The sequence below is a fragment of the Neltuma alba genome, unplaced genomic scaffold (assembly GCF_004799145.2).
Source record: "Neltuma alba isolate B1F8T4 unplaced genomic scaffold, ASM479914v2 tig00011698_pilon, whole genome shotgun sequence".
Lineage (NCBI taxonomy): Eukaryota > Viridiplantae > Streptophyta > Magnoliopsida > Fabales > Fabaceae > Neltuma > Neltuma alba.
In genome coordinates this window covers 766,017-790,218 of record NW_021636335.1, presented here as the reverse complement: position 1 = coordinate 790,218, position 24,202 = coordinate 766,017, and the positions used below count along the sequence as shown (strand labels likewise).

The window sequence follows — 24,202 nt, the reverse complement described above, 5'->3', positions numbered from 1 at the left end:
CGCTAGAAGGAGGGCTTGAACCTCCGACCTTGTGGTTAACAGCCACACGCTCTAACCAACTGAGCTATTCCAGCTTGCGCAGATGACTCCCCGAGAAATATTAACTTGCAGTAAATTTCTTGATATGCAAGAAACCGTTTGCTTTTGATTGAATTTTCTATTGCCTAGCAGCACTTGTGGTTAACACGATCGCATGATCCGATTATGAATTCAATGGAAGATTTAACAGGCACAAAATTTAGAAGAATGTGTATAAGGCATAGAGATAATCCATGTGTCCATTGATTTAGTAAGTTTGATAGCTAAAAATAGAACGTCTGAGCATTCTTTTCACGGTTGTAGTGGAGTTTTGATTATTTGGTTAAACCAGTTTTAATGTGATTACATCCGATCATTGTTATAAGTCACTTAATGAGAAATTTTTTTTATTCTAAATATAAGTTACTTAAAGATTATTTAATGATTATTTTCTAATTTTATCTTATTTGATTCTCATTGGAAAAGAAAGAAATATAAAAAAGAAAGTGATAATGTTTTGTAATTATAGAGAAAGAAAAAACTTTTAATAACGACAAAGATGAAAAGTTTTAACAATTTAACGTATTTCTAGGTACATGATAATAACTTACAGGCGACTGCTAATAAAAAATAGGATGATAGGCCTTTTGTACTGTGACCAATCTTCACTTCGGTCTTCGCATTTGAATCCCAGCTTGCATGGATATGTGGAGATATGGTTCCTCTCTTTTATTCTATGTATGTCTATATGATTCATTAAGAAAATACTCTTTTCGCTTTTTAATATAAAAATTATTTAACTAATTTAAATAAACTAAATAAATTAGATAATTATAACAAATATAACATGATATACTCAAAATACCCATATATATATATATATTATTTTTTAGTATTAATATAAGACTCATTTTGTAGTGTAATTTTACACTAGAAAATAGATTTTATTTATAGGACTAGATGAGTAGGAAATTATATATCAATTTATAAATATGGTAAATCTTAGTTTCGGAGAAAATAAGAAATATAAAAAATAAAGTAAATTAAAATCTTATATTTAATATCAAATCTAACATCCTAACTAGCTTTTATATTAGGGATTAGATGAAGTATGATTTTTCATTTTTCTTTTGTTTAAAAAAAGAATAATGTGTAAGATATGTTAATATTATATTATATTTTGTTTTAATTAAAATATCCTGAGTGTAGCTTATTAGTTAGTTAGACCTAGTCCAAGTAGAGTTTAGAATTAGTTCTTTTTTAGTCATTTCTTAATCTTGATGGTGGGCCAAATTATTTATGGTAGACTGAGTAAGTGAATAGAGAGAAAATCCAATTCACTATGTTTTAGGATTCTTTGACTGGTGACGGCTCTTATCAGTTCTATCATTGTGCCAATTTTCTAATTAGAAGAATCTTAACATTCTTCCTACTAACAGGTTGCTAAAATTTCAATTATTCTAATCTAGATCTAGATCATGAGTACTGTTAATTGCTTTTTCGAATCATTTAGCACGAGGTATTTATACAAGTCTTTTACTGCTGCTACTCTGATAATGAGTGTAGAATACCATGTAACATTTTGGATAAATATATGTGTTGATATGGATTATTCAAACATGTAGTATTAGAGCCTCCTTTCATATCTCCCTTTGCCTGTTAATTTTGTATATGATGCGCAAGGGTCTATATATTTTTATTATTTAATAATATTTTGGGAAGAAGCTATATAAACGTTGTGTCCATGTTCTCGATCCCCATTTGTTTCAATCGTAAATATATACGCACACGTGCGTTTTCGGATTATTAGCAACAAAGGGAGGCTTTTGTTTTTTTTTTTGGCCAAAAAGGAACAAAGGGAGTTAGCTATCAACGTTCTGCACTAACCTTCAGTGGCCATCTTGATATAAATATTGGCTAAGTTTTGGGACTTGAATATTATATTTTCATAATTGTCATTTTAAACCTCGAAGTCCCTGTTTGTTTGACTTCAAAATCAGAGTTTTGATGTCATTTTGGCTGGGCCTTGTTATACTGTTGCTTCGGTGTGCGTCCACCTACATTTCATAAACTTTTCGCTGTTGAGCTTATGGTAAAAAGTATCTCGTTCTTGCGTTTTGTTCTGGGCTTAAAATGAAGGGTTCGATTCCATTCCTTTGCGTCATTGGTGAAATCGGATTCCGGATATTGTTTGCCCGCCATTGCACCTTTTTATTGCGGGTTTGGACATGAAAATTTTCACTTTGCGTTTTGGCCTGTCTGGGCTAAAGTCAGTCTTGAAATAGTTTACCATCATCCTTAGTAATCGCCCCTGTCAAAACAGTCGGTTCTTGGCGAGAAATTCGCCAGGAAATGCCATCTGGTGTTGCGGGTTGCGGCGGCCTGAACACGGGCCACACGGTCCAAGCGGGTCGGGTCATAGGATCCGAGGGGAGGGAAGGACAATCAAAACGCACCATTTCGACCAATAAATGTTGGTCCAAGTGGAAGGAATTTGGACACCTTAAATATCATGTTCTGAGTTCGATTCTTGAGACGGTGTGTATGGAGCAAATACTGTTGAGAAGGGTTCCCGTTACAGCGTCTGATAGTATCTCGAGAGATTAGTTTTTCATCATTCGGGTGAAAGAATACTCTGGGTAATCCAAAAAAAAGAAAAAGCACCATTTCGAAATCTGGACGGTGTCTTCAGTGGACCAAGACGACGTGGTTGGCTCTTTAGTGGAACCGTGCGTTTCACCTAATTTTAATTGAATGGGCTGAACCCATTTGGGCCTGTCATTTTGAATTCTATCCTTTATTTCTGCATGGAAGATTGGACTTGACTTTGTTTTATTTTGTGTTTTGGTGGACTGTTTCGTTGTGTTTTTAAATAACGACGCAGTATTTTGCATTTGGTCTCTCCATTGTTTTTTTAACCTCCGTGCTCTTTTTCTGGATTTTTGCGCCATGAAGTATGGGCTCTCTAGATTTTAATTTTGAATTTTCTGGTTTTGGTAAATTCCAGATTATACTTTATACTTTATATTTTATTTTTCTGGGTTTTTATTCATTTTTTTTAGAAACTGTTTTGGGCTTTGAGTTTTCCTAACTGGACTCATTAACTTGAGCTTTTAAACTTTGGTTCAGCTTTTGGGCCCATATGTTTTTTTCCCTAAAGCATAGGTATCCTTCTATTGAAGGCAATCCTATTCGAGACACTATCAGGTACTAAATGTGGGTACCTCTCCTAGCAGAGATTCGAACTTTGGTTCACCACGTTTTGAGAGACTAACTCCTTCCACTAGACCCAACTCCCGTTGGTTTATTTACTCTCTTGCTTTTGTAAAACCGTGACGCTCTATGCCACCTTTTGGAGCAAAATTTGTTTAATTTCACAAACTTGTTTGGGCCATTTATTTATTCAATTTATTTCTGGAAAATCAATTTTTGGGCAAATATTGTTTTATTTCCAAAAACAGTGTTGGGTTGAATAAAGTATTACTTAAATTAGTTTTAAGCAATCAACAGGAAAGATAAATGAAATGATGAGTACATCGTTGATGAACAATAACCTAGTCTATATGTTAAGTTCCTTCATACAAGAAATCACTAGGTGATATTACTAAGAAAGAGGAAACATAGTATCAATAGACATATGAAGCAATAAGGTTTATAATTTGTTTTTCCTTCTGGGGTACACACTCAAGACAATTATGTATATTTTAAATGAGATTTCAACATAATTTGTATTTAAGTTCTTTTGAAAATCTAAAAGATTGGAAGCTCAACTTATTATATATACTTGTAAAAATTGTTTTATGAAGAAAAGAGTGTAGAAGGAAAATATTTCTTGAGACTTGCATTCTATATCTTGATGCAAATAAATAAAAGTCTCAAGCATTCAAGGGTTTTGTCCATCATATTTTGATGTAGCATTTCTTAGGAATGCCAAATTTATTATGATTTCCATAATTAGTTAGAGTGGTCAAACTAATTAAGAGTGATCACATATAAAGAACAACCTCTAATTATGATAGAACATTGGTTTCATATGGCACTCACCTTATTAAGGTGAATGTAAAACCATCATGAAGTTCTTAGATTCACAATTGATCATGCTTAAAATTAGGAGTATCAAGATTAAGAATTCCATCAATTTTTCAAGGAGTATCTGAATATAAATAAGGGATATCTTAAAATTGATTGGTGATACTCTTTTTTTGCAACTTCAATCTTATCAACAGATTAAGTTAAGATTAATAGTGATTGAAATTTGGTAATTCGCAATGACTACTTGATGTACATAAAGGTATTCAACTAGAATATAAATACTAAGTATGACCTTAATTTCATATTTCAAGTAAAAACATTATTTTATGATAGATATGCGAGATCCCAAGGTAAACAATAAAATTTGGATATTTGTATAGCTGTTAGTGTGCAATACTAGGTAATATAAAAGAATATTGTTTGTTAAAGATTCTCTATGGAGAGAGGGAACTCATTATAGTGAGATATTACCTCCTATATTAATGAATAGTTCCCGCCATATCTTCATAATGCTAATGTTTACATTGATTTGAAATATTATTAGAATCTTTTCATTTTTGACATAAGAAAGGATATATAAATTAGTGAAAGAGGTTAAATAGCTGATACAAAGGGAATTTAGTCCATGAGCAAATATTACAATAGTGATAATTAATATATCATGATATAATCACATACATGATCAAGTTGGGAATATCATGGTCTTATTTGTATCACTTGATTAGTGGAAGTTGGTTCATCTATAATTTGCATATGAATGATCCATATATCGCTCATGTTTAACAACTCAAGATGTTACAAATAACAAGATGGTCATTGTTCAAAAGATGTAATATAATTGGTTTAGATGCGAGTATTCTTTTAGAATACATACATAGATTATTTTCAAAATACTTGAGATTATCATAAGTAGCCTATGATCACAAACATTTAAATATCTGTGAATAGATGACATTTGTCATGTGTAACACACTTGATATGAGGATATGGTCATATTGTCTACATGTCTCTAATATGATTATCATGTAAAGAAGATAATGAATATTCCTTCTGAGTTAATTGCTAAGGCAAAGTCTTATTTAAATATGTACATAACAAGCAATTTGTGAAATATATTATTAAATATATGTTAAGTATCATGCTTTACATACACGAGAGTCAATTTTTCTTGAATGATTGTGATTGTTCAGTTTATCTAGATGAGTTAGCAACTAATTGTTAACATTGTGATACACATTCATGCTTGTTGAACAAGTTGTACCGTGAAGGAGTGCAAAATTGTTAAACAATCACTGGTTGTTTACTTCCATAATAGAATGTCTCTTCTAATCATTCATAGAGGTAAGTTGTTGTATTGTTGATTAATGAATTTCATCATAGAGTTTTGAATTATTGAATTAACTTCAAACCCATTCTAAGGGTGTTTGTTACATGACTAATATGTCATAAAACACAAAAAACATAGATTCTTTGAGTAAAGAAACATGCTATTAGAAAGATCAAAGGATCAATGTCTCATAAAAAATAAATCACATTTCGGTGATCTAGATGAGACATTATCAAGTGATGAAATTCAAATTGTGGTTTGTTTATATCAAGTTTGGTACCTAAATCATGTAGGATTAACAAACATTTATGTTGAAACCAAATAAACATTTAAGATTTATTCATAAAGTTAGAACACATTAAGTGATGCTAGTTGTAGTGCATGCAAGGTAACATTCGATTTAAGGGGATTTATCCTCATGATTCTAGTAGTATTGCCTTAATTAATCATGACATGTCAACTGACATATAATGCACGGGTCAAGTGGGAGAATGTAAGATATTTTAATATTATATTATATTATATTTTGTTTTAAGTAAAATATTCTAAGTGCGGCCCGTTAGTCAGTTAAGCTCAGTTCAGGTATGGTTTTAGACTCAGTTCTTTTTTAGTTATTTCTTGATATTGATGGTGGGTTAAGTTTTTTATGACAAACTAAGTGAGTGAATAGAGAGAAAATCTAATTTACTATTTTTGAAGGTTCTTCGACTGGTAGCTGCTTTTATCAGTTCTATCACTATGTCCACGTTCCAATTAGAAAAATCCTAACATTCTTCCTATTAACAGGTTGCTATGATTTCAATTGTTTTAGTCCAGATCTAAATCATGAGCACTGTGAATTGCTTCTTTGAATCATCTAACATGAGGAGAGACATTTATACATCTTCTGTTGTTACTCTGATAAGTGTAGAATACCATGTGGCATTTTGGATAAATATATGTATTCATATGGATTGCTCTAACATAATGTGTATTGGGTTCTGCTAAATGATGGGTTCTTTTCTTTTCTCTTTTTGTTTTTTTATTTGGGTACCATGATGGGGTCATTTGAGTACGCACTGATGAAACTATTAATCCCGAAACACAAAGATCAAAGAACCCAAACCCATCCCAAGAAAGAAACAAAAAAAAGAAGAACCCAGACCCATTCTAATTTTCACGTGATTATCAATATCATAGAAAGCCACAACCACAAGTCAAATATTGAAAAGAGGAAAAAGAAAAAAAAAAAGAAAAAAAGAACAACAAAACCAAAAAAAGTCCAAATTAGTACTAAGCAGCTCAGCTCAAAAAAAAAAAAAAATTTACTAAGCAACAAATGGGGAATATTGGCTATATGGGAATGGTAAAAAGGGGAACAAAAGTGGAGGGTCGCGCATGCGGGATCCAATGCGCTGCCGCAAGGAAAGCTTGAAACGGCTGAAATGCGCCTCCCCCTTGTGGGTCCCAACTTGTTGACTCCGCCCCACTCTCGAGGCCTCACGCGCCGCTCTCTGTCCACCATTCCTCAGACATTGCCAATTCCGCTTTTCCCACTACGTTGAGTATCCAATCATTGTTCATTTTTTTGCTCTACTATTTTCATTAAAGTAAAATACTACCATATGACTATCGAGAAAAAACTGATTTTATTTGTAAGATATTGAGAGAGTGTTTTTTTAATATAATTCATTTCATTAAATTTATTAGATGAATATAGTATAATTTTATGTATAATTTATTGTTTATAATTTTATGTATAATTTATTGTCATGTAGATTATTAATTTTTTAAAATATGTACACTAAGAATAAATTTAAAAATTATTAAATCTTCTAATTAGGGTCAATGAATATGCGATTTGAGAATTTTCTGGATTTAATTTTTGTGAAACGTGTTGATAACGTCCTACAATACAATCTTTTTTTTTTTTTGTCAGAAGTCCTACAATACAATCTAACTAGAATAAAATTATATAAGTAGAGTCACCCTTAAAATAAAATACTCCCCACACATTTTCATTGTAAATTTTAAATAACTAATTTACATATAATAAAAATTTAGTTAAAAGCAATAAATAGATAAAAATATATTATTTTTTAATATGTTCTTATTTATAAAATGAGTAAGTGAGAGAGATAATAAATAATAAAAATGTGAAAAAATGTATTAAAAAAATGAGAGAGTGTGTGATAAAATTGGAGAAATGTAATAAATATTTAGACAAGCTTATAAAATGAGTCATATTTCTCTTCAAATCTAAAACTTATAAATAAGATCAGAAGGAATAAAACCCAATATATTTTCTTGCCACAATTTAATAAAAAAATTTTTTTGCCAACGCTCACAGTAAAATTTCAAAATAGTAGTAATCATACAATGAAAATTATCATTGCTATTGATTTGAGTTTCAATGAAAACTTGAGAGTTGAGCCAATTTGTTTCGGGAAAAAAAATTCTAAATATGGTAAGATTTTTCATGCCTCGTTGAGCTCAACACTTTCCCAAGAAATGTAAGAAAAATATAACTTAAATTTTTATTTAGCGTTTTTTTTTTGGTTGTTGGTTCAATAAAAAATTATTGGCCCTAGCACGTGATTGGGACTTAGTTTGATGCAGTCCCGACCCAGCCATCAAAAAAAAAAAATTTGCGGGTTGATGACGTTTTATGAGGTACTGCTGATGTATAATACTCGGGCCATCAATCAAAACGGACGGTTATTATTTTTTTTGTATAATCGGACGGTTTTCATTATTTTATGGGATTTGCAGTGCATCCGAGCCGTATGATTTCCCTGCAGATTCATCTTTTTATTTTTCCAAAGATCAATTTTTATAAATTGTTTCTGGCAAAAAAAAATTATAAATTATTTATTTGTTAAGTATCAACAAAGGTTAGTCTTAATAAAAAAGCTATGATCATTTAAGTATAGTATTTTGAATTTGAGTTTATTAAAATTTAACTTAATGTGAATTTCGATTAATTCGAGCCAAATATAATTTCAGATATCAAATATTGTCAAAAATAATTGCTATCTGTACAAATTACATCATAATCAAGCTTAATACTACTTCATGTCTTTAATATAAGATATCGTTTGACTATTATTTTAATTTTAAATATAAGATCCGAATTCATTTTGTCATTTATATTTATTAATTTTTTTTCAAGATAATCTTTCTAATAATATTATTTTTAGCCAATAAACTTGATTGGCAAAAATATTTTAGAAAAAATAACACATATTTATTACAAATAACTAACCCAGTATATTTTTTTAATTTATTCAAATTAGTTAATTAATTTTTATATTTAAGATTAGTATTCAAATTTAAAATATCACTTAATTTCACTTTAATACAAAGAGGATGTACACGTATAGAATCTGCACAAGATTTCCTTTCCGACGAAGGCTCTGTTTGGATAGCACCCCAAACCATGATTTGGGGACCCAAACCATGGTTTGGGGAAAATGCTACCCAAACAGCCTCTCCAAAAACCAAAACCATGGTTTTGGGTCAAAACCATGGTTTTGACTCCAAAACCATGGTTTTGGAAAAAGCAAAATTTTTTTGCTTTTGGAGAAAAAAGGGAGAGTGTGTGGACCTATATGATATGTATCTTGTTATTTTTTTTATAAACATATTTTTTTATAAATATATTTAATCTTATATTTTATAAATATATATAGACATTAATTATTTATTAATTATATTATCTTATGTATTATTAATTATGTTGGTAAAAAACATATTATTAACAATTTTATTTCTTCAAATTAAAATATATCATAAAATCTATTTTTTCTGTAATTATCATATTAACTTATGTCTTTTTTTAGTAATTTGTATATATAAAAAGTGCTTCTGATAACAACTATCCAAACACTCTCACTTCTCAGAATCACTTTTTTACAAAATCTATTCTTCACAGAATCTATTTTTTTCAGAATCTATTCTCTAGAATCACTTTTCCAAACCACGGTTTGGTTTCATCCAAACACACCCGAAATCAAACGTGGTGAAGTCATGCTGACGATGGGTCCCACGTTATCATTACCTTACCTTCCGAAGTCAACTAGTAATCACCGTCGGATTAAAACCACGTATTTTATCAATTTATCCAAACAAAAGGAAATACGAAATTACCAAACACTTGAAAAGGATTGAAAATAAAGCTACGATTGTTTTTGCTTGTATTTTCTGCTAAGGTAATGTTATTCGGTATTTATTAGGGAAAAAATAAAGCTTTGAGGACTGAAAAAAAGATTTGATCACTAAAATAGTTTAATGACAAATAACTAATAAAAGTTCATCATTATTTTTTATACTAAAACTTTTCATTGCATGATTTTTTTAATCTTATCAAACTTTTAAGTAATTAATTTTTTAGAGCTTTATAATAATTTCTCCCTAGAACATTTGATGCAATCTCATAAGAATTTAGTTTTTTTTTTATTAGGCATATACATCCTTCTGTTGGAGATGATTATATTCAAGATATTGTGAGGCAATAAATATGTGCATCGCTTCCGGTACATATTCAAATTTTGATTTGTTAAATTGTGAGGAGTTAATATGAAGTCTCACATCGGTTGGAGATGGGAACGAAACATGCCTTATATGGATACAAATACCTCTATCTAGTAAACTCGTTTTCTGGGTGGCTATAGCTATACTTAGGGAAACAAAACTGTGAAGTGGCTACAGCTACACCAAAACAAACAATATTTATGAGCCACACTTGGGGTGGCCACCACTGCACTCCTGGACCTAATTTATTTAGCCTTATAATGACTTAAGAAAATAATTTTATTTTCTTAAACTATTTTTATAAATATTATTTAAGTTTTCACATCGATTCTAGTTCTTTATGATAACTCGATTCATGGGCTTTTTTTCCTTGTCTACAAAAACAATTTTTTTAAAAAAAACATGTTTGTTAGTCAGAACTCAAAAGAAGTAAAGTCCGTCACGTCAGTCTGATAGTTTGGTTTAGTTTCTAAAAATTACTTTTATCTTTATGAGATAAATTAAATCACTTTTACATAAATTATTTAAAATAAATCAAACCAAACAAAAACAGTGCGTGGGATATATACTCTCAATCTTGAGCTCAACTTTAGTAATTAAATAATTTTGTTATTGAACTTTACATTTGAAATTATTTAAATATTAGTGGCCCAAGAAATAAATTATTTAAATGTTAACTTGGAGTTAGGCATCGAGGGGCAAGAAGACATTCCCTGCTTTTTGTCCTCGTCACTCTTCCACCTTTTTATGGATATGGAATTGTGGATCCTATGTTCTATGTTCTACAGTGTGTTTTTTATTTTGAATTAAATAAAAAAAATCTAAAACAATATTTTACTTTTTAACTACCTATATATTTTGATATTTTTATATACTATCAAGTTAGTTTAAACATTATCAAATTTAATTAAGGGTGGTTCTCCTTCTCCCAATATAAACATAAATTAGTACGTATATAATAAAAGGTTAACAATTATAGTAATCATATTCTTATCTTTTAAAATTAAAAAAGAGAGAGAAAATTGGTCAAAATTAAGTCTCTAATCTAAAAATTAATTGTCCAAAAGTATATTAGAGAATAGATCAAGCCATGCTTCTCTCTTAATTTATAACATTTTATGAAGATAAATTAAAGGAACTATTTATATATAATAAGTAAACTTGTGGAAGATTATATATCATATAATTGAATGCTGGATTCAAATAGTAATATATTCCTTTGAAAAAAAAACCAAGATAGTAAGTGATCATACAGTGGATTAACCATTAAAATATCATTCAGTTATTAAGTTATTAGTATTTAAAACAATAATTTTTTTCGTTCAGTCATTTGATCATCAAATCAAAATGACATGCCGAACCAGGTACAATCACAATCACTTGACAAAATATGTGACATGATATAAATAAGAGCCCACCTATCCTATAGCTATTTGCTAATATTATATTCTAAGATTAATCGTAAGAATAAAGACTTTTCCAAGCGTCGTTATCTTTTAAATGATGAAATACTAAATTTTGTTTGATTAATTTTCAAAAGCCTACGTGATCCAACAAAGATTGAAAAAAAAATAAGGTAAAATGATGTTTCAAGGACAAGGAGTATTCTCAAAATCTACTCTCTCTAATTCTAAAAATATAAGGCCTATTTATTGGGTATTCTTTATCTCTATATATTAGATTCTAATAATTAAATGGTAGGGATATTTTTGAAAAAGAGTCACAATTTCTATGCATATTAATTATAAATAATCATCTCAACTATTTTTTTAAACTATATGAATGATTTTAAAAAATCTTATGTTTAAAATCAAAAAGAGTACCTCAACTACTTGACAAGATGATAAAAATCAATAAATTAAATTATTATTAGAGTTTGAGACTGAAATTTGTAACAAAAATAAAGAAAAACTGTTACAAATTAACTTTGTAAAGATTTTTTTTATAGGAAGAATTATTATAAAGTCTTAACAAAGGAATGTAGTCACTAAAAGTTTCACAACAACTAAACAATTTAGTAATTCTTACTTGTTATTAGGACGAATTATATTCTTTCTTGGAAACCTCATAGTAATTCTTTTTTTTTTCTTTTTTTAATATAGCTATGTACTCCCTCCGTTCTTTATTATAGGAGACAAATAATCGAAGTACGTTAATAAAAAAACAGTTAAAATTAGTTAAGAACAATTAATGTGTAAAAAGTATATTTTTTTCCAAAAATGCCCTCATTAATAAGGAGAGAGAGCATGAGAGAGAACAATTAAATTATTAAAAGAGAGAGAAGTGAGAGGGAGAGAGAGTGTGACTTGGAAATAATAAATATGGGTAAAGTAGGAAATCAACACAAAAAAATAGAGACAACTTGTAAGTGTCTCTTATATTTAGGAACATGCCATAAGCATCAAATGTCTCTTATAATAAGGAACGGAGGGAGTAATATCTAAGAATATTAGATTTCATTTGAGTATTATCAGACTCATCAATTGAGGGGTAACTCTTCTAAATTCTAATCACGGGTATGCATTCCCACGGACTTAAATTTGCGATACCTTGCTATAACTCATCCCAATAGAACCAACATCTATTCGTATAGTTTTGTGATGATGAATTTTGCAACGGCATAAATTTGTTGCTAAGACTTTTTCTTTTATTGAATTACTCTTTTAGTCTTATTTATAAGTCACTTTTAACATATTTTACACAGATCAAGAAAAACATTAAACTTTATTAAATCTCATTTAAAATTCAATAAATTTTTAACTTTATCTTCATTTAATATACATTTCATATAAATAAAGTCAACATAATAATAAATAAAGGATAAAATTGTACATCCCTATAAAAAATTTTTCTCAATGCCCTATAAATATGACTAAAAAATTTCTTCTTTTTCTACCCTATAAATAGAATCAAAGGAGTACTTGAATTAATGTAATAAGTATGTTTTTTTTTCAAAGTGATATAAAGCATTGTAGGGGAATCTAAAAACCGCTGACTTATTAAAGTGCTTTTGTTGGAGAGCCACCTATGTATATAAATAATAGTGATGGCCAAATAATGTATAGTAAAAAGATAAAAGTGAAAGAGGGCTATGCGATATGAATGCACATTTTTGCAAGCACAAAAACAGAGCTTTCTCCATCATGATCAAAAGTATGTTTCTATGTGTCTCTGTCTTTATCCTACCAGCCATTTGGTACACTATGACTTTGGTCTCACTCCATTATTATCATTCCTCACAAGATCCAAATGCTTTTCTTTGCCTTAGTTTTGTGGTGTGCCCTCACTTCATTTTCACTTTGTCTGGCACCCATTTTCAATTCCCTCTTACCTTTTCAATAATTTTATATTATAAATGTGAGTGTGCATATTTGGTGAATATATAGAGAGAGAATGGTAGGAAGGAGATATGCATCCAAATCTTACCAAGCATGATATTACCATTGTCATATTTATGGTGCCAATAGAGACTCATTCCAAGTTATTATTGCATAATCTAAATAGAAAGTAGTTTTACCTACTTATACCTACTCAATTCTACTAGATATAGATTTTCTAAAGGCAGTACTTATATCAAATTTCTTATCTCTGTTATGTCAGGTTCTTTAATCACACATGACGATATGTTTTATTTTTAAAATATTAGTATTTAATAGTATTTAATTATAAATCCACATGAAATAAAAAAGGATACATGGTCAATATAATAGATGTAAGAAATTCTAAACATAATAGATGTAAGAAATTTAACCTAAGTTTTTCTTTTCTTTTCTCAGAATCCCTCCCTCGCCCCCTCCCTCCCTCCCTCCCTCCCTCCCTCTATGTTTTTATAATCTCATTTCTATTTTTAGATAAAAAGGAATGTTTCAAATTTAACATTTTATAAAATTAATCTTATAATACTAATTAAATAAACAAATTTAAAGTAGGTACAATTCACAATTGCATATTATTATTAAAATATTTTATAAATTACAATTTTTCTATTTCGTATACTATAGTTATGAATTGTGCTGGTCAAATTTTAATAATTCAAATTTATTTTTTATTTAAATTATAATATTATAAAATATTAAATATGAACCATCTATTTTTATTTAAGGTGGAGATGTGATTCTGATAGAAAAAGGAAAGAGGGAAAGGGATTTTGATCTGGATCCCAATTCTACGATATCGAAAATGAGTTTTTGGTAATATTTATTTCTATAACCAAATATTGCAATTTCTTTTTTTCATGTGCCATGGTAAAAACCACAAAGAAAACGTACCATCTTTTTATTCTATACAATTAAATACATGCATATATATATATATAAATATGTCAATTAATGTCAAATACGAGCTTAAAATTTCGTTCAAGTATGATGGGTGGAGCTGTGATTGAAACAACTTGTCGTTCACAAAAATATTATATGAGAAAAACTATATTTACCCTAAAAGGAGTCAGTACCCACTGCTTCCCAAGTAAGACTTTGAATAATTTCATGAGAATTCGAATAAATACACATAAAAGTTGCCATTCAATCGACCGATTGTAAAACTTGCATTGGCCTGGCAAGATATACACACATATATATTTATATATGTTTAGTTAGATGCACAAATTTTATTAAAATATATTACTTTATCTGCTAGCTAGCCTTGCTATAGGACAAAAGAAAGCATCATTATGCCTTTTGAAATGATCTTATCATTATTACATAATAATTGGGAAAATTGTTAGGCTGTCATATAGTAGGAGATAGCTAGTATTTGGGAGGATTCTCTTTTATATTTTCCGTTGCAAGAAAATTGGTGTCGTGGAAATGTGAAGAAAAGTTTGAGACATATATATGTGCGCGTGTGTGTGAACCCATTAAATGAACATCGTGTGCGTGTGTGTGTGCGTGTGTGTGTGTACGCTTTTAGGCGTAATCAATGGGAATTTTGATGAGCGTGGAAGCAGTACAACGTTTTTGACTGGACTTTCGCAATTGTAGCAGTTAAGAAAGATTGATGAAGAAAGGAATAAAGGGAGAAGATAGGCATGCGCGTTGGAATTTCCAAGTCTCCTTTTTTACCGATTTGTCTTTGTTTCTCATTTTACACCAAGAAGTTGTATGGTTTTGGAGAAAAAGGTTGTCCTCTGTGACAGCTTAGATAGTTCAAAATGTTGAATTTGCTTAGCACTAAAGTCCACACGCATGCATATCATGGACATTCCTGTTTGCTTCTTGAGCTTTAAAACGTTGTCCTCTCAATGCTCATAATCATTAAAACGTTGTCTTCATGGAGTTGTTATTTCACGGATATGTACTATCACGGAGTATAATGTTGTATGTTAGGGTCGGAAAGCTAATGGTACTATCAAATAAAACACCTTTTAGTGTCGGTTCAAAAAGAATCAGTTATAAGTCATGTAATGATAGATAATGTAGTGTAATATTAATGATGATTATACCTTTTTTAAGCTTGAATCCAGATTGTATAGCCAAAGCTATGTAATAGGAACCACATGATTTGCTCTAATATGCTATAATCAGGATATTGAATTACTTTACTATATGTCAACCAAACATCTGAATCAGCAGAATGTAAATGGAATTAAACCAAACATGCCATTAGAGTTTTTTAAGAGAGTGTTTATGTGAGTTAAATTTTGAATTAAGGTTTAAATTTATCCGGAAAATTTTCACTCAGAAATGGTGTTGTACCAAAAATTTTTTTATTCAAAGATGCTGTGGAAGTGTTAAAATGAAACAATGTTACCTCTTACCATTAAAAATATTAACATTAATGTTAATATTTTAATAGCCTACATTAATTTTTTAATTAGGGGGATCAACATTGTTATGTTTTAAAATTTTCAATGTGACATTGAATCAAAAGCAAAATTCCAAGATAAATTGCACCCTGACACTTGAATTTTGAGGGTAGCCTTACTCTAAGGCCTTATGATATTTACATGTAACTCGGGTTTTCACAATGGGTTAAGCTTATGCACATTTTTAATATCTTAGTTGAGATTGATATCAAGGATTAGTACTAATTAATGGTGACTGAGTTATGTCTTTAGTCAACTCCAATACAATTCATCTCTCTTTGCATTGAGGGATGGCGAATGAGGTGTTGATATTGGGTTAAGTAATGGCCTTTTAGGAAGGGTGTTCTAGTAATTACAATTGTACTTTCAGCAGTTGAATTGCTTCCGCCAATTAAGGTGGAAGCGCTTCTATTATTTTGTGAAGTAATTAATGCCATTTCAGTGGAAAATGATGTTACAAACTTACAATAATAAAAATAAAAATTCCTCCTAAACAAATTACCCAGGAATGAAGTGGATGGTTTCATTCTTATTACAAGGTAAAATCCTCATTGATGTGACTGAATTGTTCGTATTTTTCCAGAGGACTCATTTACATATGACATAAAATTTAGAGCAACAATCTACATGCATATAACTCAATGTATAAAAGAATTATCTACACTCATAATTTGCTATTACTTGTTCAGATTCGAGAGAATTCCATCATGGGTTAAGTTTCTCTTTCAAGGCTTTCTCATTTATCGAACTTTGAGATGATGCTAATAGATTAATTTGACACGTTAGGACATGAAGCCTCCATTGGAATTATTCCACTTTTATACATCAAAAGAATTTTTAGAAAGACAAATGTCACTAAACTATTGTTTGGCTAGTTTTTATTAGGAAAAATTAATCTTTTAGTCCCTATAGTTTTCACTCATTTGTAACTCAATCCTTATATTTTGACTTGGTGCAACTCAGTCTCTCTAGTTTTGACTCGGTTGTAACTCAGTTCTTAAAGTTTGACTCTCTGTAACTCAGTCCCTATAGTTTTGTCTATTTTATAATTTAGTCCTTGTGTTTTTGAAAAGTAAAATTATATATCTAATAAAAGGAGGGACTAAATTATAAAATGGTTAAAACTATAGGGACCGAGTTGCAATGAGTCAAATTTCAAGAACCGAGTTACAACCGAGTCAAAACTAGAGGGACTGAGTTGCACCAAGTCAAAGTATAAGGATTGAGTTACAAATGAGTGAAAACTATAGGGACTAAAAGATTAATTTTTCCTTTTTATTATAAACACAAATCAAAGTTAATTCAGCAAATATCCGTTTTACAAACTTTAAAACCAAATATACACGCCACCACTCAATTTGTCAATCATTTAACCTGAATATATACATCTTGTGATGTGAAGTTTCTTGTCGTGTTATACATAACTTTCAATTGTAAATACATAGACAATATAATTTGGCAATTTGGGTGAGAGGGAAGTAGATGGTGTTGATTACTCAATGATGCAGAAGAAAAGGGAAGAATGAAGAATATGAGGGTAGGGTCAAGGATGGAGGGATTGGACCATATGGCAGAGAGTTCACAGGAACCAATAAGGCTAATGCCCACTAAGTGGCAAACGCATATACAATACAAAAGAGTCTCTCTCTCAATAATAGGGCTAATGAATCCAAAAAGTTGCCCATAAAAAGCTCTTTCTTCCTGTATTGAGCTTAGTAATCCTTCCCTATTCCTTCTCCCATTTGTTTTCCTTCCTTCCCTCCCTCTCTCACTATTTTTCCCTCTCCTAACCCATCAAATCAAAATATTAATATTAATATTAATAAATATTAAAAATATAAAATGTATGACCACGAAAATTCCAAGAGCCTTGGAATCCGAGTTAGTGGAGTTTTTACCATTCCCCACAAACATGCCCTCCTCGCCTCCTTGCTTCTTAATCTTATTTCCCCCACCTCTCTTTCTCTTTTTCCAACAAATAACACCAAAATACTCTCTCTTTCTTTTCTTTATTTAAATATATGAATAAATTACTTAACTCTTTTTCATTTTTACTCAGGTCACATCAATTTTAAATCACAGAAAAATTTATTTGGAATTAGCTCATGTCTAAAAAGAGAAAAATGTTTCTCTTCAATAATTTTTTTAAAAAATTGTAATATAATTTTTGTTTCAAAAATAATCTCATTGAACTTAAATACATGATATAAAAGTTCTACGCAATTTAATAAGATTTTTTTTTTTGCTGTTTTTTGAAACAAAAGAAACTACATATAACTTCAATAAAAATCCACAATAAAATTAATATATTTTAACAAAAAATGCACTAGTCTATTGATTAAATTTAAAAGAATTTTTATGAACTACTTACCTTGTAATTTTTTTACCAACTACTTGTAATTTTTTGACCATGTTCAATAATTTTATTAAAATAAAAAATGTTTTAAATTGATCATAAATTTTTCTTAAAAATAGAAAAATATGAATATATTTTTATAATAAAATAATATCTATTTTTCTTTTAAAAAACTACTCTACCCATAATATTATATCAGATGACCAATCTAACCATCTTTTTTTTTCTTAATTAAAAAAATAAAACTAAGGAACGAAAAGCTAAAAACCTTGCCTTTATATACGACCCACCATGTCCCCTTCCTTGGCCATATGCGTGCTCATCATACTCTTCTCTTCTTCTTCTTCCTCCTCCTACTCTCTTTCCCTACCTTAGCTAACTGTCTTCATCTTCTTGAAGATGAATCGTAGCCAAAACGGTGTCTTCCACAGTCCCGGTGGCTGTGCTGGCGGAGGAGGTGACGGTGAAGGAAGTTATGCCCGCCGGAGACGGCGGCGGCGGTGATATCAAAAGAAGCCAACACAAGCACAGCAACAAAAAGGCTTTGCAATTACGCTCTCCCGAGCTTCTAGCCCTCCACCGAGATAGAAAGAGAGAGGGGCAGAATTGGGAGATCGTTATTATTGCATTGCGGGGAATTGAGGGTAGCGGTCCGAATTTTATCTCTTTAACTTTAGTCTCTTAGGTTCTTAATTTTCTTTTAATTCCTTGTTTAACCCTGGTTCTTGTGTTTTATTACCGTTTAGCCACTGGTTCCACTTTCTCTTCTGTTTTTATTTTCTGATCAAAGCATGGGATGTAAGAGATGCATACGAGGTTATAGCTATGGATTTGTGAGGTGGGTTTGGCTCAAAGTTTGGATTTTTGGGACTATATTTCATGTTTCCGAAGGGTTTTGATCTTTCTAGAGAGAGAAAGATTAGAGGGAGGGACTTATAATTAGTTTGTTGTTAGTATTAATGATGCTGCTTGGCATGCATCACTTACACCCATCAATGATATGTATTTTAATTTGCTTTTTCGTTGTTATGTTAATGAATTTAATATAACCAAAACGACTTCATTTTTATCTTTTCTTCTTCTTCCTTCTTTAATTTTTCTTTCTTTCTTTCTTTGTTTCATTCTTTGTCCGTCTCTGTGTCTTCAGCTTTTGATAATTGATTTCTCTTCCTCCAATGGAACATAGATGCAAAGCAGAGAGACAATGATGGCTTACCAAACGATAAAAGAAAGGGGAAAAAAATGAGAGAAGGAAAGGGAAAATGTTAAAGGTCACAGAGTATGACTTTGGTGAAACAAATTAAAGTTTTTCACTTTTGAACTTTTTATGATTATTAATATTTACCCACTTCACAACGTCAATTTTATCTTAAACTTGCACAAATGATCATCATGACGAGTTAAAGGATAATTGGATATTCTAGTATATATATGTGAGTATGGTCAAATGAATGGAATCATAAGAAATGAATCAGATTGGATACCTCTTTTGTGTCCTTTTTCTATTAAGCTATGATTTATCAATTATGTAGACCTACCATGGAATAATATTCCGTTTTCTTAAAAGTTCGATTCTTAAAAATATAAATAAAAAAACGAAGTTAATACTTTTGATCTATTTTACAAAAACCAAGAGTCTAATACAGCTCTCCTCTTTTTTTTTTTTTTTTTAAGAAGCCTGAGTTAAAAATAATAAATGAAAAAAAAATGAAGGATCTGTATGTGTAGTCCAAATAAAAATCTCATTAATAACACTTTGTAACCATTCTAGTTGGTATGAAGTTGGGAATGCATGTCAACTTGAATAAGTAAACAAACAAATAAATAAAAGGATTTATAATTAAAACAAAAAAGGTTTGCATGATTGATCTGATCCAACGTTTCATCTTTTATGATTTTGTTGAGTTGTTTAATCAAAGGGACGAGGCCCATTATGACCAAGAAAAAGGAGGAAGAGATTAGTTTGAGTATGTATGGATATAGTTTGGACTTTTTGAGGCAGTGCTATGATCTTGTGCAATAATCTATATGTTTTTATATATATAATTTATTTTTTAAAATTTAATGTGATAAAAAAATGTAGTGGGTGTGTCATATGTATGTAAGACTTGCATACAAAGATTAGAACTTACCAATTAGGATTGAGTTTAGTAGAAGGTGTTAGCTCCCCATAACATGACGAATCAATATTCGAATCCTTACTGAGAAAGGTATCCACATGTAGTGCCAGACAGTGCCAAGAATATAATTACCTCTAATAGAAAGATATCTACGCTTTCTTTTAATAAATGTTTATGAAAAAACTTTTTTTTTTTTTTTGCAAAATAAGGATTTACAGAGACGAGACTTATGTTACTCCTTTTGAAAAGAAAAAATATCTCTTGCTTAATTCTTACATTTTTATCTCATAGGATTCTGTCTCATATTATTGTAATTAATTATGCAGGAATATTAAAAAAAATATAATTTTATATCTACATAAGCATTTACTTTAAATTTTTAATTTTATAAGATATACTATTTTTAATCATATAATCCTACCATCTTGGTCTTAGTAATATAAAATATGACATATTACAACCTTAAATGCTTAACAAAAGTTTAAATGATGGTCTTTTGATAAATCATCTTTATTTCTAAAATTAATTTATTACACAATTAAAAGAAATAATTACTTTTAACAGCTCTTCTTAATAAGTGGTCACTTTTTTCTTATATATAAAGACAGAGAGCATAATGTCTTTCTTCTTCTTGTTCTTTTTTGTTTTCCAGTTAAAAAGTCTTGGATGGCTTCTACGTCATGCACGTTTCTTCTTTTTCATATAAAGGGTAAGTACTAACAATTTGAGGTGTACGCGGAATTAAACTCACAATTCTTTGCTTAAAAATTTTTTATATATGTCATAGACTATAGGCTATAATATTATTTTTACAAGACCCTTTGCAATCCTTGAAAGTGTTAGAATATGCTTCCATGAGTGGGCTTTTGCGCCCCTAATTTTCACCCAAAAACGATATGTTTCTACATATACCCTCAATAAATAATTAAACCATACTAAAATAGCATTTGAAAGTGTGTAAATCATTGCATTTAATTAATTAAAGGTAAAATTGGAAAGAAGGAAAAAAAAAAATCAACCAATTAACTCAAGTACTGCTTTCTTGGTATTCTTAAATTTCAAAACTAAATCTTATAATTAAGAATGAATGAAATTTTTGGTATTCTTGGCTAATTTAGATTTGTAATGATTTCATGTATTACAAAGGATTTAATCATATACACCTTTTCTTCTTGTACTAGTGGGAATGGATGGAGATTGTACAGATTAAGCAGGTGATGGGAGTGCACCAAGCAGAAGAAAAGTTGACCAAGTTGGTTAGTAAAATGGTGGACCAGCAAAAGCACAAAGCTAATAAGGTGTCTTTTCTTCAACATTTGCACTCACGGCAAATATTATTAATTGTATTGCCTTTTGACATTAATCACTCACAATCACATGACCATCACCATTATCTTTACACATCTATTACATTTAAGAATAAAATTTTTATATTCTTTTATCCTAAATATGGTAGTTAAACAGTTAGTTTTTGTTTTGAAAGTAAGAATTCAATTTATCTTATCTCCCAAATTTGTAATTCCTCCTGTCATGAATATATGAGCTAGGTAAGGGGTTTTATTTGTTCTAAATATAAAATATCAATTCATTTTTTTTCAAATTTATAATTTTTTCCCAAACTAGTTTATATTGATTACACATGCTAAGAGGATTTTTATCAAGGAGCAGCTCCAACTTCTAATGCAAATGATTAAAAAGATTGTTTTAGAAAAACCAGTATACATTTTTTACAAATAACTAATTAATTTTTTTAGTATTTGTAAATTAGTTATTTAGCTTTTATATTAAGTATATGTGAGTGTATATATAAGTAGCTCCAATTTTGAAATTAGAGTACATTGGACTAAACCATTTTTATGATGTTCATCAATCCTTCATAAATATTTTTGGAATAAAAAAACTTTAATAATTTTTAATATACAGAGAAAATTTAAACATCAAGTATGAAAATTTTATTTATTACAACTTTGGCCTTTCAATATGTCATATTTAATTTTATTTTATTATAATAACAAGTTGTCATAATAGTAATTGTAAAATATTAAGAATATCATTAAAAACTTTTCTCTCATTCAAGTTGCAATTAACTTAAATGGAGTTTTGGTGCAAAAAAAAATTAAATGGAGTTCTTAGCATAAGCGGTCCAATGCCTAAGTTAATGAAGATCCAAAGTGAAAAAAATTGAGAGTTCATACAAGTATAATTAAAAAAAAACTAGTTATCAAAAAAATGAAAAATACAGAATAATAAGCCACAAAACAAAGTACACCTCCAGTTCCCAATACAAGACCATTTTTATGATGTTCATCAATCCTCCATAAATATTTTTGGAATAAAAATAATTTTAATCATTTTTAATATACAGAGAAAATTTAAACATCACGCATGAAAAATTTATGTATTACAACTTTTTTTGGCCTTTATGTATTACAACTTCGGCCTTTCAATATGTCATATTTATCAGGCCAAAAAAAAATTATCACATTTAATTTTATTTTTTATTTTATTATAATAACAAGTTGTCATGATAGTAATTGTAAAATATTAGGAATATCACTAAAACCTTTTCTCTCATTCAAGTTGCAATTAACTTGAATGGAGTTTTGGTGCAAAAAAAATTAAATGGAGTTCTTAGTATAAGCAATCCAATGCCTAAGTTAATGAAGATCCAAAGTGAAAAAAAAAAAAATTGAGTTCATACAAGTATAATAAAAAAAAACCTAGTTATAAAAAAAATGAAAAATACAGAATAACAGGCTGCAAAACAAAGCACTCTTCCAGTCCCTTAGTCCCTAATATAAGACCTAATTAAATAATTTGAGTAGATTAAGGATGTTAGTTAAATTAATTAATATGATATGTTTTTTCTAATACACCATAAGCATCTTTCTCAATTCCTTCCCTCCTGTTACACCACCACTTACTAACCAGAACTAACCATGATAGAAAGGACTAAAACTAGTAAATATACCCTATCATGGTTATTTAAGAGCAATCACATCACTAAGGGGCTAACCATGATAGAAAAGCATTCGACCTTAATTAAGGCTATCATGGTTAGAAAAAGAATGACTTATATTTATAATCATGGCAAACATGGTTATAAAACAATACGCCTCTGAATGATGAATTATAATAACAATTTAGATTTGACTATATTAGTCAATACTAGCAACAACTAAACTTGCAAAAATTGCCATCAGCACATCGTGGATCCACAATAATTCCATCACATGCAATCTAAAGTCATCGGGCCCACTACCAGCACTCTAGTCTAATGTTCAGACAAGATAAGCCAAAGATAGAAGGTATAATATGTTCACTAAGTCAAACGACATAAAAATATGAGAAGGTAAAATAAGTCCCAAATGAATACAGTTCTGATACGTGGCAATATACGAAAAGATTGCATAAAATAAGGTCCAAAAGCTCTACACTGTCAGCTACAGCTATTGAGCCTCAAGAGTCTTCCCTGAAGGTCCTGCTAACGTATTGTTTCCTGAAAATGGTAAAGCAACGGGAGTAAGACAACGTCTCAGTAACTAAATCCCTACCTATCACACATCCTAGCATGGGCTAGCGAGGTGTCAGGTGGGATACACAAAATTAATAATAATTGATAAACATTTATTTAACATTTAAACTCACAATAATCATATAATAGAAATATTTCCACCACTCTCATGCAATTGATACATTTCAAAAGAGATAACATACTTGTCATTTATTTAAAAGATATAAATATCAATGAATATCACATGTCATATGCAATTCCTGAACCCAAATCCATCCTTATATCCTCCTTATTTCCGCCGACTGGACCCATAGGCTAAGTTCTTTCCATTTGACTGGCAATTCTGACAAGCTCACCACACGAATGATGTGGACTGGCCAAAGACCACAGAGTATTCGGTAGACCATGGGTCTCCCCTCGAAGAACTAGTGGAATAATAATAGCAACCAATCATAGAGCTCCGTATGGAGGCTAATACCACGTGGCAAGTATATGAATCTCAATAACTCCAATTATCTCC

The 24,202-nt window shown here is 29.9% G+C and overlaps 1 non-coding gene across 1 annotated transcript; it reads right to left on the bottom strand.

Annotated features, from left to right (window-relative positions):
- Positions 1–74, bottom strand: TRNAN-GUU (transfer RNA asparagine (anticodon GUU)). Its single transcript has one exon. It is a non-coding gene; the product is annotated as a tRNA-Asn (tRNA).
- Between the last annotated feature and the right edge of the window lie 24,128 nt (positions 75–24,202).